This window comes from Xiphophorus couchianus, chromosome 14 (genome assembly GCF_001444195.1).
Source record: "Xiphophorus couchianus chromosome 14, X_couchianus-1.0, whole genome shotgun sequence".
Classification (NCBI taxonomy): Eukaryota; Metazoa; Chordata; class Actinopteri; order Cyprinodontiformes; family Poeciliidae; genus Xiphophorus; species Xiphophorus couchianus.
In genome coordinates, this window is record NC_040241.1 from 5,721,680 (window position 1) to 5,735,907 (window position 14,228).

The 14,228-nt window shown below is 40.9% G+C and overlaps 1 protein-coding gene across 2 annotated transcripts in view; it reads right to left on the bottom strand.

Moving 5' to 3' along the window:
* Nucleotides 1-11,222, bottom strand: part of znf219 (zinc finger protein 219) — a 28,806-nt gene extending 17,584 nt beyond the window's left edge. The window contains exon 1 of one of the 2 annotated variants that reach the window (XM_028037856.1): nt 11,076-11,222. The gene's annotated coding sequence lies outside the window, so the exon portion shown is untranslated. The remainder of the gene's footprint in view (nt 1-11,075) is intronic. The other variant, XM_028037855.1, reaches the window with a different exon arrangement.
* Nucleotides 11,223-14,228: the final 3,006 nt, after the last annotated feature.

Consider the following 14,228-nt stretch of genomic DNA (forward strand, 5'->3'; position numbering starts at 1 on the left):
TTGAGTTAAGGATTTCCTTATGAATTTTTCTTTTTTTGCAGTGTAGTTTCTCCACTCAAAAAATATTTTGTTTTGATTTGTGTGTTTTTTTTTGTTTTGTTTTTTTGCAGTTTATTTAGGAAAGAACACAAGTTTGTTTTGGTGTTGAATATTATTAAAGTATTTTGTAGAAACCTATAAGCTTTGTTCAAATTCTAAGGTTTTGATATAATTCAAAGGAAAAACCACCAAAACACCTAAATGTCATTTCAAAATTAAATAGAAAAAAGTATTGGTATCAGTATTGGTAATACTGGCCGTGCATTTATTTGGTACTCAGTACTTTCAAGAGACGTCGTGAAACAGGAAGTTAAATTAGAAAGGGGCCAAGCGGATAGGTCACAATTCAGCCTAGTTGCTTGGTGGTATTGGTTAAGGTGACTGGTCAGATTTTCAGAAAACTTAAAATGGTGAAAAAAAAGCAATTTTGCGAATGGTGAGGGAATATGTTCTAATAGTTCCGATTGCAACATCGCAACTTTCTGTTTGTACCGACTAACAGATCTCAAAAGGCACCACCTTCAGTCTGTAATTTAATCCAATTGAGAAGCTTGGGGATGACCTGAAACCTCTCCAGTGTCGCTGAATAAAAAGAATTCCACAGGCAAGAGTGGGTCAACATTCCTCCACAGAGACGTCAAAGACTCTGACAGTTATCGCAAACGCCTCAAGGGCAATTGCTACCGCTAAGGTTGTCAAAACCAGTCATTAGGTTTAGGTGGCAATTAATTTTCACAGGGTGAGGCAGGTTGGTTTGAATAATATTTTGCCCTTAATAAGTGAAATTATCGGACTTCTTTTTGTATTTCCTCAGGTTAAAAAGAAATCTGCATGGGGGAGAGAATACTTGTTTCGCAGCGTTGTGTCTTTCTAAGTTCATCCCTTCAGGTCCTTTGTTCCAGCTGTATTGTTTGATATCATCTCCTGAGAGGAAGAGTGTATCAGGTAAGGTGTCCTCTGGGGATAACTCTTGGTGTGAGAGAAGGACCACACACAAGGAAGACGCCACACACACACAGAGTACAAAAAGAAAAAGAACCGGAAAGAAGGAAGCACAGGCAGACTGTTCTCCGTGAGGTACCGTACAATCTGGTCCTGTTTCTTTCTGGCGTGGTCACGTGGCGAACTTCCCCACAGACGGTATTCATTTCCTTTATTTCACCTTTCCCTGAACCCCTGGCGCTTCACTTCAACTTTGCCTGGCTCGCACTCCCCCTCTTCTCCCGTTTACCAGAGATAAGGATGAGAGTCTCCCACTGTGTGTCTGATGTTAACTTCTTACAGGTGTCACTGAATGGTTTTCTTGTGGAGAAAACGTGGCTCTTTTAACCATTTTGGTGTGAAAACGGAAGAAAAATTGCCTCAATATTGTCTTTTGGTCGATTGCAGAGAACTGGAATGTAGGTTCCCACTTTTGGAAATATGTCAGAAGCACTGTAGAACTTCCTGTCTGTTTTTGGCTCTTGCTTCTTCATGCCAAGGTCAGTTCTGTAAGCGAAACCTAGAGGAAACACCAAGCAAGCGTCTCATGTTTTGGTTCGATTCCTCCTTTCTAGTCTTACAACTTAACTCCTCCTTACTCTCCTCTTGACATCCTCTTAAGCTTTTGCTTCCTCTGTTTCTGAATGAATTCCTCCTCCGGCGGAGAACACGAGCTGACACTCACTCGCGGCTTCGGCACACCGTTCTGGGAGCGTCTCCACAGTGCTAGATCTGAGCGAGCGAATTTGAACGTCGGAAACATCACAGCGCCGCAGCAGAAAGAAACAAGACCGTGGCTCCGAGTCACACGGGCCACGCTGCGTCTGAAGGGCTGAGTGGGAAGTGCCGACTGACTCGTCTGATTTGGAATTATAAGACAGAAAGCCTTTAGAGAAGGAAAAATTCAAGGAAATAACTCGGTGTGTTCTTACGGAAAGTTCTTGTGCTTGAGATCACCTGCTGGGCTCAACATCAGAGAACTAAAGCAAGGAAAGACACGAGAACCTCCGCAGATGAAAGCAACATCTACCTGATGGTCAATCCTCCCTAATCATAGATCCAAATCCATCCAGGATACCGTCAATCAGTCCCAAAACACTTCCAAATTATTCCCGTCCTCCTCTTAAGAGCCTTTGAGCAATGACAGTCCCAAGAATCCCAACCCTACACCATGACCTCCTTGTGGAGTTTGTGTATCACATAAGACCCGTGAACACGCACAAGAATCCTTACAACAGAAAAAATTGTGACTGTAGAGTAATAATGAGTTGATTCTTCAATCACTCTGGGGAAATCTACTAAGGCTGTGTTCTCCTTCTAAGTGACACTTTGCTTGAAGCGCACTACATTACGCTATATATATGTTTTAGATCCTTTGACAGAAAGTTATGTCATAAGTTTATTTTTAAACTACAATTACATTATGTTTTACCAAGAACAAGGTCCTTGACACGATTTTGCACGTTCCAAATATTGATATGCTCATTTTGGAACATCAGATTTTATTTTTTTTATCATGTTCTGATGAATATTTTAGTGATGCACCTACAACCTATAATTCGACTGGGTACTGATAGAAAACGGAGGTGGGCTCTGACCAGGTAAATCTGTCCATTGCTTCAAAACTGAAAAAAATCCCCCAAAACTTTGCATCTGAAAAGGCTTCCGAAAATTCCCTGTTCTCTTTGCAGCACTTTACTTTGGATTCGGTAAAAAACAAGCAGGTGAGTAACCATGATCTTGTCATTTTCATTTGAATTTTGAAGCAGACGTTTTCAGAGGTATGGACAGGTGAAACACAATAGGACAATTTTTGACTTTTGACATCCAAAATTTCAATCTTTTTCCAATTGGTGAATGAACTCAGATCTCACTAGGCACAGTGCTCTTCAGTGTGGACGTTTCTGCAAGGAACAAAGTTTCAGTAAGGTGTTTATACCAACCTAGGGGACGTTTTGTTGCTGACAAAGGCGAAAACTGACCCAGAGCCAAGTTCAGAGGACAACAGGAATAGTCATGCTGCAGAACAGTTATTATTTCTCGTCACGGAACAAGCCGAGTAAAAAATGTCAGTAGCTTTTTAGAAAATTTATTAATTTTGGAAAGCTAACATCCATATTCTCTGCAGAGAAGAGACGAGGATTTACAATTAAAGATGCTAACCCAATTTAGTAACAATTGCTTGGTTGAGGTGTGGACTGAAATCATTGAATCAGATTTTACCCATTTGCTAACGTTTGACAATGACATAGCTCAATGAAGCTATCTGGAAACTGTTTGCTGCAAACAACCTTGTGAGGAGTAGGACCACAGCATCTTTGTTAGCAATAAAATGTCTAATACATTCCTCTTGCTCTGACTGTAATTGCTCAGCATTTGAAGGCGTGGCCAACACGGGCTGAATGGCTTTGTTCACTTCCATTCCCTGCCATTGCTAAAACTACAGCGCAGAAAATTGAGGTCAACGTTCACAACTCCTTTTTCTGTTTGCTGATCGACTTAATTGAAATTCAGTCAGAGAAATCGAGCTCAATGGGAGAAAACCCAGACACAGCATTGAAGGGAGATGATAACTGAGTGGAATTGCACAGGTAATGGCCAGACTAGCAAGATGTTAGATGCTCTAAAACAACTCAAAATTGTTTTATTTTTGTTTTGAAAATAGTAAAACTTTGTTTTAATGTACCTGCTCTTTCTCACACACAGTGTGAAATCACCTTCTGTTCTAATATACACAATTAATGATAACACACAGCAAGAGGGCTATAAAAATATATAGAATGCTGTTCTTAAAGTTTTAATAACATTTTGGAGCTGGCAAAAATTGTTAAGACAGGTTAAAGCTTTCAAAAAACCTAAAGAGAAATCAGCCCCACATGCCTTTTTCTGCAGCAGTTTTGTTCTTCCTACGATCAATGTTTGATACATTTATCTTTTTGCTAAAACAATGTATAAGTTGTAGCTCTTATTGTAAGTAGTCAAGGTCAGAAGCCAGAGAAAAACAGAAAATTGGTATCAGCCAGTAAACTCAAATGGATGCGTCTCAAAAATACTTAGATGACTAATAGTTTAATCTTTTAGTTTTATTTCTGCATAGCAGAGACGGTTTGGACTTTTACAATGTTTCAAAGGTTTAAAGGAACAAGGGTTTTCTGTTACATCTCTGCATCATCAACTGAGTCAGGCGAAGAGTCTTTATATATGAAACAAGTGCACTGTTGACGCCCAACATGCCCAAGATGTTTTTTAACTCAGTGGAGTTGAGGTGTGAGATATCTGTGGAATCCCTTTCAGAATGAAATAACCAATTCAAATCAAGTTTTAACTAGGGATGCACCGACATAAACATTTGGGCCAATACTGATAGCCGATAATTACAGATATTGCATATATATTATATATATTTCCCCACCCTTTTGACACTGAAAAAATATGCACCCTTGACATTGCTTCTATGCTCCAGTTAAACACACAACCCTCCTATCCTGCATCATCACATGCCCATCAACTGACACCATTGTTGATGCTAATGTTCGACATTACCAAAAAGCTACAAAATGGACACCAGTTGGTACGACTGAAAATTTGGAGTTTCCCACATGGACAAGCCAGATGGATTCATGAGAAACATTTTGAGGTCATATAGGACAAAGGTTGAGCAATGTAGCCACAATTACGAGAAGCACGCTTGGGGAACTTAAGGTGAGGCTTTTGAACCTAAGAACATTGTACGACCTATTAAACATGGTGGAGGGAGCATCCTGCTGGGGGGCTTCTCCTCACGCCATCAGCTAGATGGCTGAAATGCAGACAGTATGACTTCACAACAGAAAAATGTTTTAAAACATTAAAACTGGTTTTGAAAACAGGGTAAGCACGCTTCCAGAATAGCTCTGACCCAAGTACTAACTAGCTAAAGTTCCATAACAAACTGGCGCAAAACTTTGCCAATAGTCTGCTGATGTCGAAGAAACACAATTTTGCAATTGCCGTTTCCTTTAAATAAACAACACAGTTAAAATCGAAGGTGAATAAGTCAGTTCAGGTGAAAAGTCATTAAAAGTCATGCCATGCCATGGTCTTCCAACTACATCCTGTCATTGTCGACAATCTCCAGTTGTTCATCATGTGACTCATGATGTGAAAAAAGTGTTTCCATTGCAGTTTTGCTAAATAAACCAATTTCGATATGGACAAAAAAAAAAAACAGCCATATCCTCGCTATTTATTTTTTTTAGTAAAAAATGTATTTTGTCAAAAGTTACATGTTTCTGTTAAATTGCACAATTATGGTCAGTGGAAACACTGCTAGTGTATACTGTTCTACAAAAAAACCTATGGTAAAGATCTGGTTTGCTATTGGTCATCTCATCAAATATAATTGCATGGATGTATGTATATATTTGACAATATAAGTTTGACCGAGTGTGGATAGTAGAAGATTGACAACAAGACTCAAGTCTTGCTTTGGAGAATCATTGCCTGTTGTATGATCGTCCCACCTTTTAAAAGAACGGGTCGAGATACATTTATCCATTAAAGAGCCCAAATTAAATGCATTAACATACGTGTTGAGTGTTTATAAACTTCTGCACTGACCTGCTCTTTAGAAAAATGTTCAGTCAGCAAACGCAAACAACGGTACAGGCCTGCTCATTGTCCTATTGGTCAGTATGGAGGAGGAAACAAAAGCAGGAATTGGTCTCGAGTCTCTAACGTGTCAATGGATATCCGAACCAAACCAGAGACTCTCCTACTTTTTTAGTCAACAGCTTCTGATTGCCAACAATCAATTCTCCCTGTAGTGTTTGTTTTAGAGTTTAAGTCAAAGTTGAAAATCGGTTGTAGAAGATGAGATTTCATATTAGCTGGAAGTAATTATATGGCTCAGGAGGTAAATATCCACTAATGCAATGAAGTTGAGTGCCCTCAAGCAAGGTATTAAATCCCAAGATGCCCCTAAAGGCAGCCATGACATATGTTTAAAGGAAAACGAAATTGGAAAGCTTAAGTTGTGGTAAAAGATGCCAAACAGTTCAGTAGATCTGTAAAGTGTTATTCCGTATGGTAAGCCGATTGTTGGCAGGATACATTTTCAGTAATGAGCTTAAAAGTTACTGTCGTCTCCGACCAGACGTCTGATCAATGACTAGTAAAAATACAGCGTTTGCTTCAGTTTCCTCCCCCCCACCCCCGTTTTAAAATTAAAAAAAGCTCTCCGGAGTTTCACCTTTTGGTTGTATTTTCCGACAACTGTCCACTTCCACTGCCAGATTGTTTGAAAAGTAGTCTCCAAACTCAATACGATCTGCGAAAAGTGTCACGCTACATCAGTAAGACCCTAATGCTCTAAATTCACAGTAATCCCTAGCAGCAGGCAGAACTCTCAACAGTCTCAAAATGTCACAATGCAGTAGATTCTCCCTAACTGAGGGCAAGCAGGTGCCTCTCCCGTGGCGCACTAATGACCCAATTATATCAATCAGAGGCCTTGATTGGTGCTACACTCCTTTTCCTTTTACTCCATCTCTTTCTCCTTCGCATACAATCTTGTTCCCAGGAGCCACCTGGATTGGATGGTGTGGGTGCGCGTGTGTGTGTGTGGGCGTGTGCGCGCGTGTGTGGCCCCCTCAAGTACAGCGCAGTACTATGCACACAAAGATAGCAAGTAGGCGGCATTGATGGTGGCGGAGGAGCAGGAGGACACTACTTGAACACAAAAAGCAGATAGGGGTCTGAATGAGCAAAACCCATTAGACCCTTTTTAATGTTGGGCCCGTGTTTAATGTTCATTAGTGCAGCTGGATCCCGATGAGTACCTGCAAAGGGTTTCACATGAAATCATCATCTTGTTACCAAAAAGCAGACTACCTGTAGAGGTGAAGGGGGAAATCTTCAACTCTCTGTGTTGTATAAGAAGTAAAACAACATTAATCCTCCTACTTTTTCGTTTTCTGCCATGTGTGACTCGAGAAGAATGAAAAGTTTGACTAAAAATCAGAAGAAACTGAGCTTTTCAGAGACGCCCTAAAAAATTAGCTGGTCACCTGAACGAGCTTGATCGGAGTAGAAGATAAACATTTGCAATGATTCTGGCTTCTAGTTTTGTTTCCCTTTGTACAAGTTCAAAAGAATCCAAATTGTGAGTAAAAAGTGCCATTTTCCAACTCTACCTTTTTAGGAATGCAACAAACGATCATTAGAGTTTTCTCCGCTTTATAGAGAAACTCCCAAATCCGATCCCGTTCGATTATTGAACCGGACCACACTTTCAACAGCGCTCTTCAGTGTGGGTAATGTTACCGAATGAAAAACATGAAAGCTGGTTACTTATTAGTGTCTGGGTGGTGTATTAGAATGAGGTCAGAGGAAGCAGAACGATATCAGAAGCTGTTTAAAAGAAAACAACTTGCAATGACACGTGGAGACATGTCTGTGGTTTCGTCAGGCAGAGGAAGAGCGGTAAAGCTAAAATTGACCAGAAAACAGGAAGGCTGAACATTTTGTGTTTCAACAACTTAAGCTAGATTTGGAAGCCTCTTAGTGAAACTACACTCATATTGATGGGGGGGACACATGGCTTTAGAAATGCGCGACATACTAACTGGTCAGATTGCTAATATGTGAAGGCTTAAAAAGTCTACTTTGTTTTTATTTTTCATTGGTAAACCTTCGTTGTAAAAATGTTTTAATGTTTGACCTCTTGTGGCAGGATAGTGAAGAAAAAGCTTGGAATGCTGTTCCTATGTCTTCTTAAATTATTGTTCTTAAAGAGGAAAATTGGCTCAGAGTCTGTATCCGCAGCTGAAAGCTTTACAAAAGCTGGAGATCAGGAATCTGCTACAAAAGACTTTAAAAAAATTAAATAAACTTTCATTTTTCTGGCCACTGCTTTATAAGTTATTTCAATTTAAAGGCACTATACACTGGTGTATTTTATTTAATTTTTTCAAATATACACAGACCATAAAACGAAAGGTTAAGTATGTAGCTCAACAACATATTTCACAAAATTAAGACTTTTCCTAAAATCACATTGAAGGAAGAAAAAAAAAAAAAAAACCCTCCACAAATTCAGCTTTGTGTTTATTTAGGCTGATGACATCACATGAGACACAAGAACTGACTTGATTGGTTGGCATTAGTAAAACTCGTGGCAGCCAAGCAATTTTTATATGGATTCAGAAACATTTGAGCTCTAAGTGGCTTAACCTGCCCTCTTTGACAGAAAGCATGATTTTTATGACCTCCATTGGACACGTGAGTCTGTTTGGAGATATATTTGGCCAGAAATAGTGGGTGAAAAAAGGGACCTCAAAAGTATGTCAATGCAACGTAATCAAGGGTGCACTGATTGCAGTTTTCTGGCCGATTACCAATCATCAAACAGGATGACCTGCCAATTTGGATTTTGGCCAGTACCAATTTTTTATTTTAATTGTTTTGGTGAAAGTCTGTAAGTTGGCAACAGTGGGGTGACTTGTTAACTGTGCACGTCCGGCTTGAACTTGGTGGGCCGGTCTGCCCTCGCTAACGGCGGAGCACGAGGTGGCAGATTTTCAGATGTTTGGAGGAAGATAAAATCAGTGGATGAGATCAGTATTGCCAATCTGGGCCAATTTAGGGAGTGCACCCCTAAATATGTTTTTCAAAAACATAATTTGGTCACTCCAAATTATGTTTGTGCCCTGATTGTCTTCACAGACTGCTCCTGTGTATTTTATTAAAAGCAAACGTATTTGACGGCAAAATTGGAGTAAAAACATGAAAATGAGGAGGAAAAAGAGAAAAACTACAAATAAATTTATTCAAATGAACTTATGCGATGTCACCAGATACACTGGGGTGTAGAAACTTTTTTGTTTTTTAAAGTTATCTCGCTGATTGACAAGCAACAAAGCAAAACAAACTTAAAAACGGACCATTGAGTGTCGTTCGATACATAACAAACTACGTCAAAACTCAAATACATGTGACAAAAAAAAAAAAAAATGCCCTGCTTGTCATTTTAAAAGACTTACAGAAAAAAGAAACTTGGACGTAAACAAGAGTTTAAGGATTCTCAAAATCGTCTGATTATAGGACAAGCCAGCAATGTCAACCTACTTCCTCGGTCTGGACACACACACACACACCCACACCCACAGCCACACACACAGCTCTCAAGAGTGTGACATTTTTAGGTGAATGTAAAAAAAAAAGAAGGAAAAAAAGGGGCATTTCAGAATGCCTATACATATTCCATTGGATATAGAAAAGGGCGACGGGAGTGTCTTTTATGGTCAGGCCAGATGACACGTCTGCGCCTTATCTCGAGAGGAATTTCCTCCTCGCCCCTGTGATGTGCGTCAATAACGTGCAACCATTTTCAGCACGCTCTTTCCCCCTCTCTGTCCTCCTCCTCCTCTCGCGGCCATCTCAATTAGAGGCACATTAATGAAATAAATAACCATCAACAAACAATGCACTAATAAACACCCCGACTAAAACGAGATTAACCCTGCCCCGTAGATTGTATCCCAGAGAAAAAGAATGCGATTAAAACACCACCAGCGGAGGAGCAGGAGTGGGGGGGGGGGGGGTAGTTTGGAGAAGTCGGAGGGGTGGCGTGTGTGTGTGTGAGTGTCATGTCAGCCCATCTATCGCTCTCTCCCCTGCTCCATTTTGTTCCTAAATTTTCTATACAAAAGATTAAGGGAGGGGAGAAAAAGGCGAGCGAGCGAGCAGCGAAAGGAAAGGAGGAGGGTACAAAAAAAGAGAGAAAAGTGTCATCATGGATTTCATTTTTAACCCTGTGCCAATCTCGAAACGACATCCGTCCCAAAAAAGCCACCGCGTCCGAATTTTTTTAATTTTTTTAAAAAAAACACGTTTATTTTGAACATCAAAGCTGAAACCCGGCATCTTGTCTTCACATGATTCAAACCTGCATGTCAACACTTTATTAGCTACTTTATGAGGCGACGTTAGGACAGCTAAACGCCTGATAGTAAACACTGTAGTAAAGGAAAAAGTGTGAAAGGAATAACGTCGCTCGAGACGCTTTTTTTTTTTTTTTTTTTTTTTTGCGCAAAGCTGAAATGAAAGTGACGACGCTTATCTCGCCAACGAGGAGCCACACAATGCCGCTTAATGTGCGTCCGACAAAAGACAATTAGTCGGGCTGGATACGTTCAACTCAACTTACACAAAATTGGACACTTTTTAAAAATGTGGCTTTTGCCCTCACGCGTTGACACCCGGATTCTATCAACTCTAGTTTACTTTCCAACTCGGAACATCGCGTCGTTTTTTTATCAGAGTTGCCCCAAAATTCACTCCTCCTGACAGCAGCTCCCAACTTACTTTTAAGTTGCTTAAATCGGAAACAAATTCCTCTTTCTAACACTCCGCGCGACTTTTCGAGCACTTGCGACCATTTTAAAGTGGCGTTAAAAAATCGCCCCGACCCACCGAGGCGACTAGTTCAAACTGTTACGCTGAGGGGGGTTTTTTCGGTGAAAACAGCGGTTTTCTCTCTCCCCTTATTTTCCTCTTTTTTTACGGTCACGTCACGGACATGAGACGAGGCTAAAAACGCATGTCGTCCACGCGCGCGCCTACATAACACCCGGTTTTTTACATACATGACCCGACGGAAAGTGTGTCCGGAGCTCGCTCGCTCGCGCTTACATGCATACCATACATACGTGCTTCATGCCAATCACTCCACATGCTAACACACGCGCGCGCGCGCACGCGTTTCTCCTTGTGTGCGCGCGAGAGAGAGCTAACTGCACATGAAAGAAGCAGAGAGATACAAAAACACATCAACAACTACCATTATCCCGCTCGCGAGCGGAGAAGAGGGGAGAGAAGAAGAAGAAGAAGAAGAAAAAAGGCAACAAGAGTCGCAGTTAAATTCTCCATTTTTGGAAATGTTTCATCCCCGCCGTGTCATGCCACCGAGTGTAAAAGTGTACACACGGGCTATGTAAACATAGTAGTGGGAAAATTTGAAATGGATAAATGAAGATATAGGATATATGTTGAAAGTAAAGACTCAGTGTACTTACGGGAGAGGCGGCGAGGAGATTAATGACACGACACGTCATGATTACGTTTCACTTGAATTAAATACATTACGAGTTGGGAAAAAAATGGAAATCAGGGTTGTATACAAGCATACGCCGTTTCCCCCTCCCTCCCTCCGTTTGGTCACCCTCTCCTCTCTCTCACTCTCTCCTCCTCCTCCTCCTCCTCCATCTCCTTTTCTTTTCGTTCTCCCCTTCTCTTCTTTCTTCTTCTATTCACAACCCCCCCCCCCCCCCCCCCCAATTTATCGTACAGGAGTGAGTGAATAGGGGAGAGCAAAGGAGAAGTGGGAGGGAGAGTGATGTAGGTTGGAAATGTTAATTATAATCTCAGCACGGGCTCCATTTTACAACGCTGTCATCTCTTCACATTTGTATCCTAAATATGGCATCTGGGTTGGAGGGCAGCTGACAGTTTAGACACATTTTTTTTTCGGAAGGGGTGAAGGAGAAGGAGAAAGTTTCTCACCAATGGAAGTGTTATAAAAGTGATGGAGGGGATAGGGGGTGGGGTGGGGACAAGAGGCAGTTTAAATGCTGTAGTGATCCACCCCGGAAGCACATGGCCAGGGGAAGAAACAAAAGTGCACATATTTGGGTCCCAACATGAGGGTAAGTGACTGCATGGGTCCTTCGGGAGGAGGGAGCCAGTCCCCAGTCAAAACATAAAGACAAAAAATGTAAAGAAAAAAAAAAGTATTACTTTTCACAATATGTAAAATAAGCAAAAAAAATAAATAAATAAACTGTTGAACTTACAGAAACTAGATTTTAAGATTGGAAATTTCAAGCGCACGTTTTGGACACAGCAGTCGTCCAGCTGACCCTCACCTTCACTGCTATTCTTGACTGGAAAATAAAACACTGTATGCACAATGCAGGCAAAACTTTATGACCACTTACAGGTGAAGTGAACAAGTCAGACTATTTTTTATTTTTTTTTTCTACATTATGGCACCTGTTAGCGGCGGCTTTGGCGAACCTCGTGACCTCGAAGTCGACGTGTTAGGAGCGGGGTGGAAAAAAACCGGGGAAGCACCAGAATGTGACACATTTGGGTCAGGGCATGTCCAAAACCTCGGTTCTCGTGGCGCGTCCCGGGTCTGCAGCGGCCCATATATATTTTGTACGTGTTCCAACGAATCCAAAAGTTCAGCATAAAACTCTCCAGAGGTGAAATAAAGTTGTATTAATGACCTCAATTGACAGAGAAAGGGGTCATTAATGCATAGCTTTTCCTCAAAAAACAAAAAACAGGGTAAAAATTCAGTTTTGTGCTTACAATTGGAAAAATAAATTTTACATGTTAAAGAAAATAAATGAGCAAGGAACTGGCTCTCATTGCCCTTTGCTGTCTGTGCAGTGCTGTGCAAGATGTCAATTCTACTAAAATAGTTTATTTATCCCAAAGGGAAATGAAATATTGTTGTAACCCATACCATCCCAGAATCTTCAAAGAGTCGTTTTTGGAGGGTGATGCTGTGGGCAGGAAAGATCTCCAGTAGCAGTCAGTCTTCCAATGAATCCGAAGAGACTGCTGACTGGAGACTGCTGCTATATGACAGTCAAGCTAAGCTAGCAACTCAAAGTCTAGGCAGCAGAGATGAGGTTCCACACCAGCACGACCTGGTTGACACAACCAGTTGTTGGCAAGCGCTGCCAAGCACTCAGTTGCTTTTGCTGCTTTAAATGCCCATCTGGTTGTGTGGTTAAAAAGCCAGGCAGACAGGTGTTGGATGTTTTGGTCCTGCTCCGCATCCATGAAGTCTCCCTTCCAACCCTGTAGTTCAGGTTTTGTTTGAGCTTTTGAGATGCTAATCAGCTGCTTCCAGTTGTAAAAAAACAACAACATTTGCTGTTATGTTTGCGTATCATAATGGTCCAACAGCAATTTTAAAAAAGTAAGAGTAGAATCCTGCCAACTGCACAGCATCAAAAACCAGAGGGAATATTTGACAAAATATGCAAAACAAAAAATAAATAAATAAACAGAAGTCCACAAAAAGAACAAGTATAACAGAGCAGTTCCTGCATTCTGCGACCAGGAGCGTTGCAATATTAGTGACTCTATGTTGCCCAAGTTGTACCCCACCTCACACCCATTTTCACAGATTGACGCCAGTCTGCCATGACCCTACAGGAAACGGAGGATTACGCAACATGTTCAAGTCAAGTTTCATGTAAACAGATTATTCTATAGAGGATAAAAACTGGTTTGGTTGTCATGGATGAACTCAAAAATACTCTTGACAGTTGCTTTGATAGAAATAAATCCTTTTTTCTAAAATAGAAATTTAGCAAAATTACCACAATGGTTAATGCTAATAATGATAGCGCACTTGTTAGCACTGTTGCCTGGTAGCAAGAAGGTCCTGGGTTCAAATGCCGACCAAGGGACTTTGTGCATGGAGTTAACCTGTCCAAGATGTACCGCACCACCCGTTACAAGACTTAATGTTTTGTTTATGCTTATTTTCATTTTAATATCCCAACTTCTTCAAATATAATCAACATAAATTACTTAAAGCTAGTAATTTAAGTGCCAGCTTAAATGACTAAGCTATTGTCCTTTTAAAAAGAACAAAATCTTCTAGAACTTTCTTACATTTAATTTTACTAGTACTTTCTAGTGGTGACACCACCAGATCACTTTCCCTCGCCAACATAATTGCCTTGCAAACATTAAACATCCCTCATAAACAGCGTTATGCTGTTTGTTTTATCACATGCAGGTTTGCACGGTGTTGAGTAACAGTAAGGAAACCATTTCCGTTTATAATTGACGGCAAGCCAACGGCAACACAATTTCTCGCTGGACGTTGTTCATGTTCATTTCTGTCTTTAGACCCAGGACAGTTTTCTTGTTACGTCTTGAACATTTTAGCCCATGAGGAGGTGAGAAAACTCTCCCAGCTGGAATTTTACACAGTTACAATTATGTGGCACAATTTGCCACTGGGAGGAGACGAGATCAAGACGGAGACGCTGAAAGTCTACGACTTTGACTGATGTTGCAAGTCTCGGTTATATCAGATGGACTGTGGGAACCTGCCGGGATGCGCATCGCAGATCTGCACACAGTTGCGTCTGATGTGTGATGTAGCCATTTGAAGTGTATCGTGTTGTTGGCCTTGA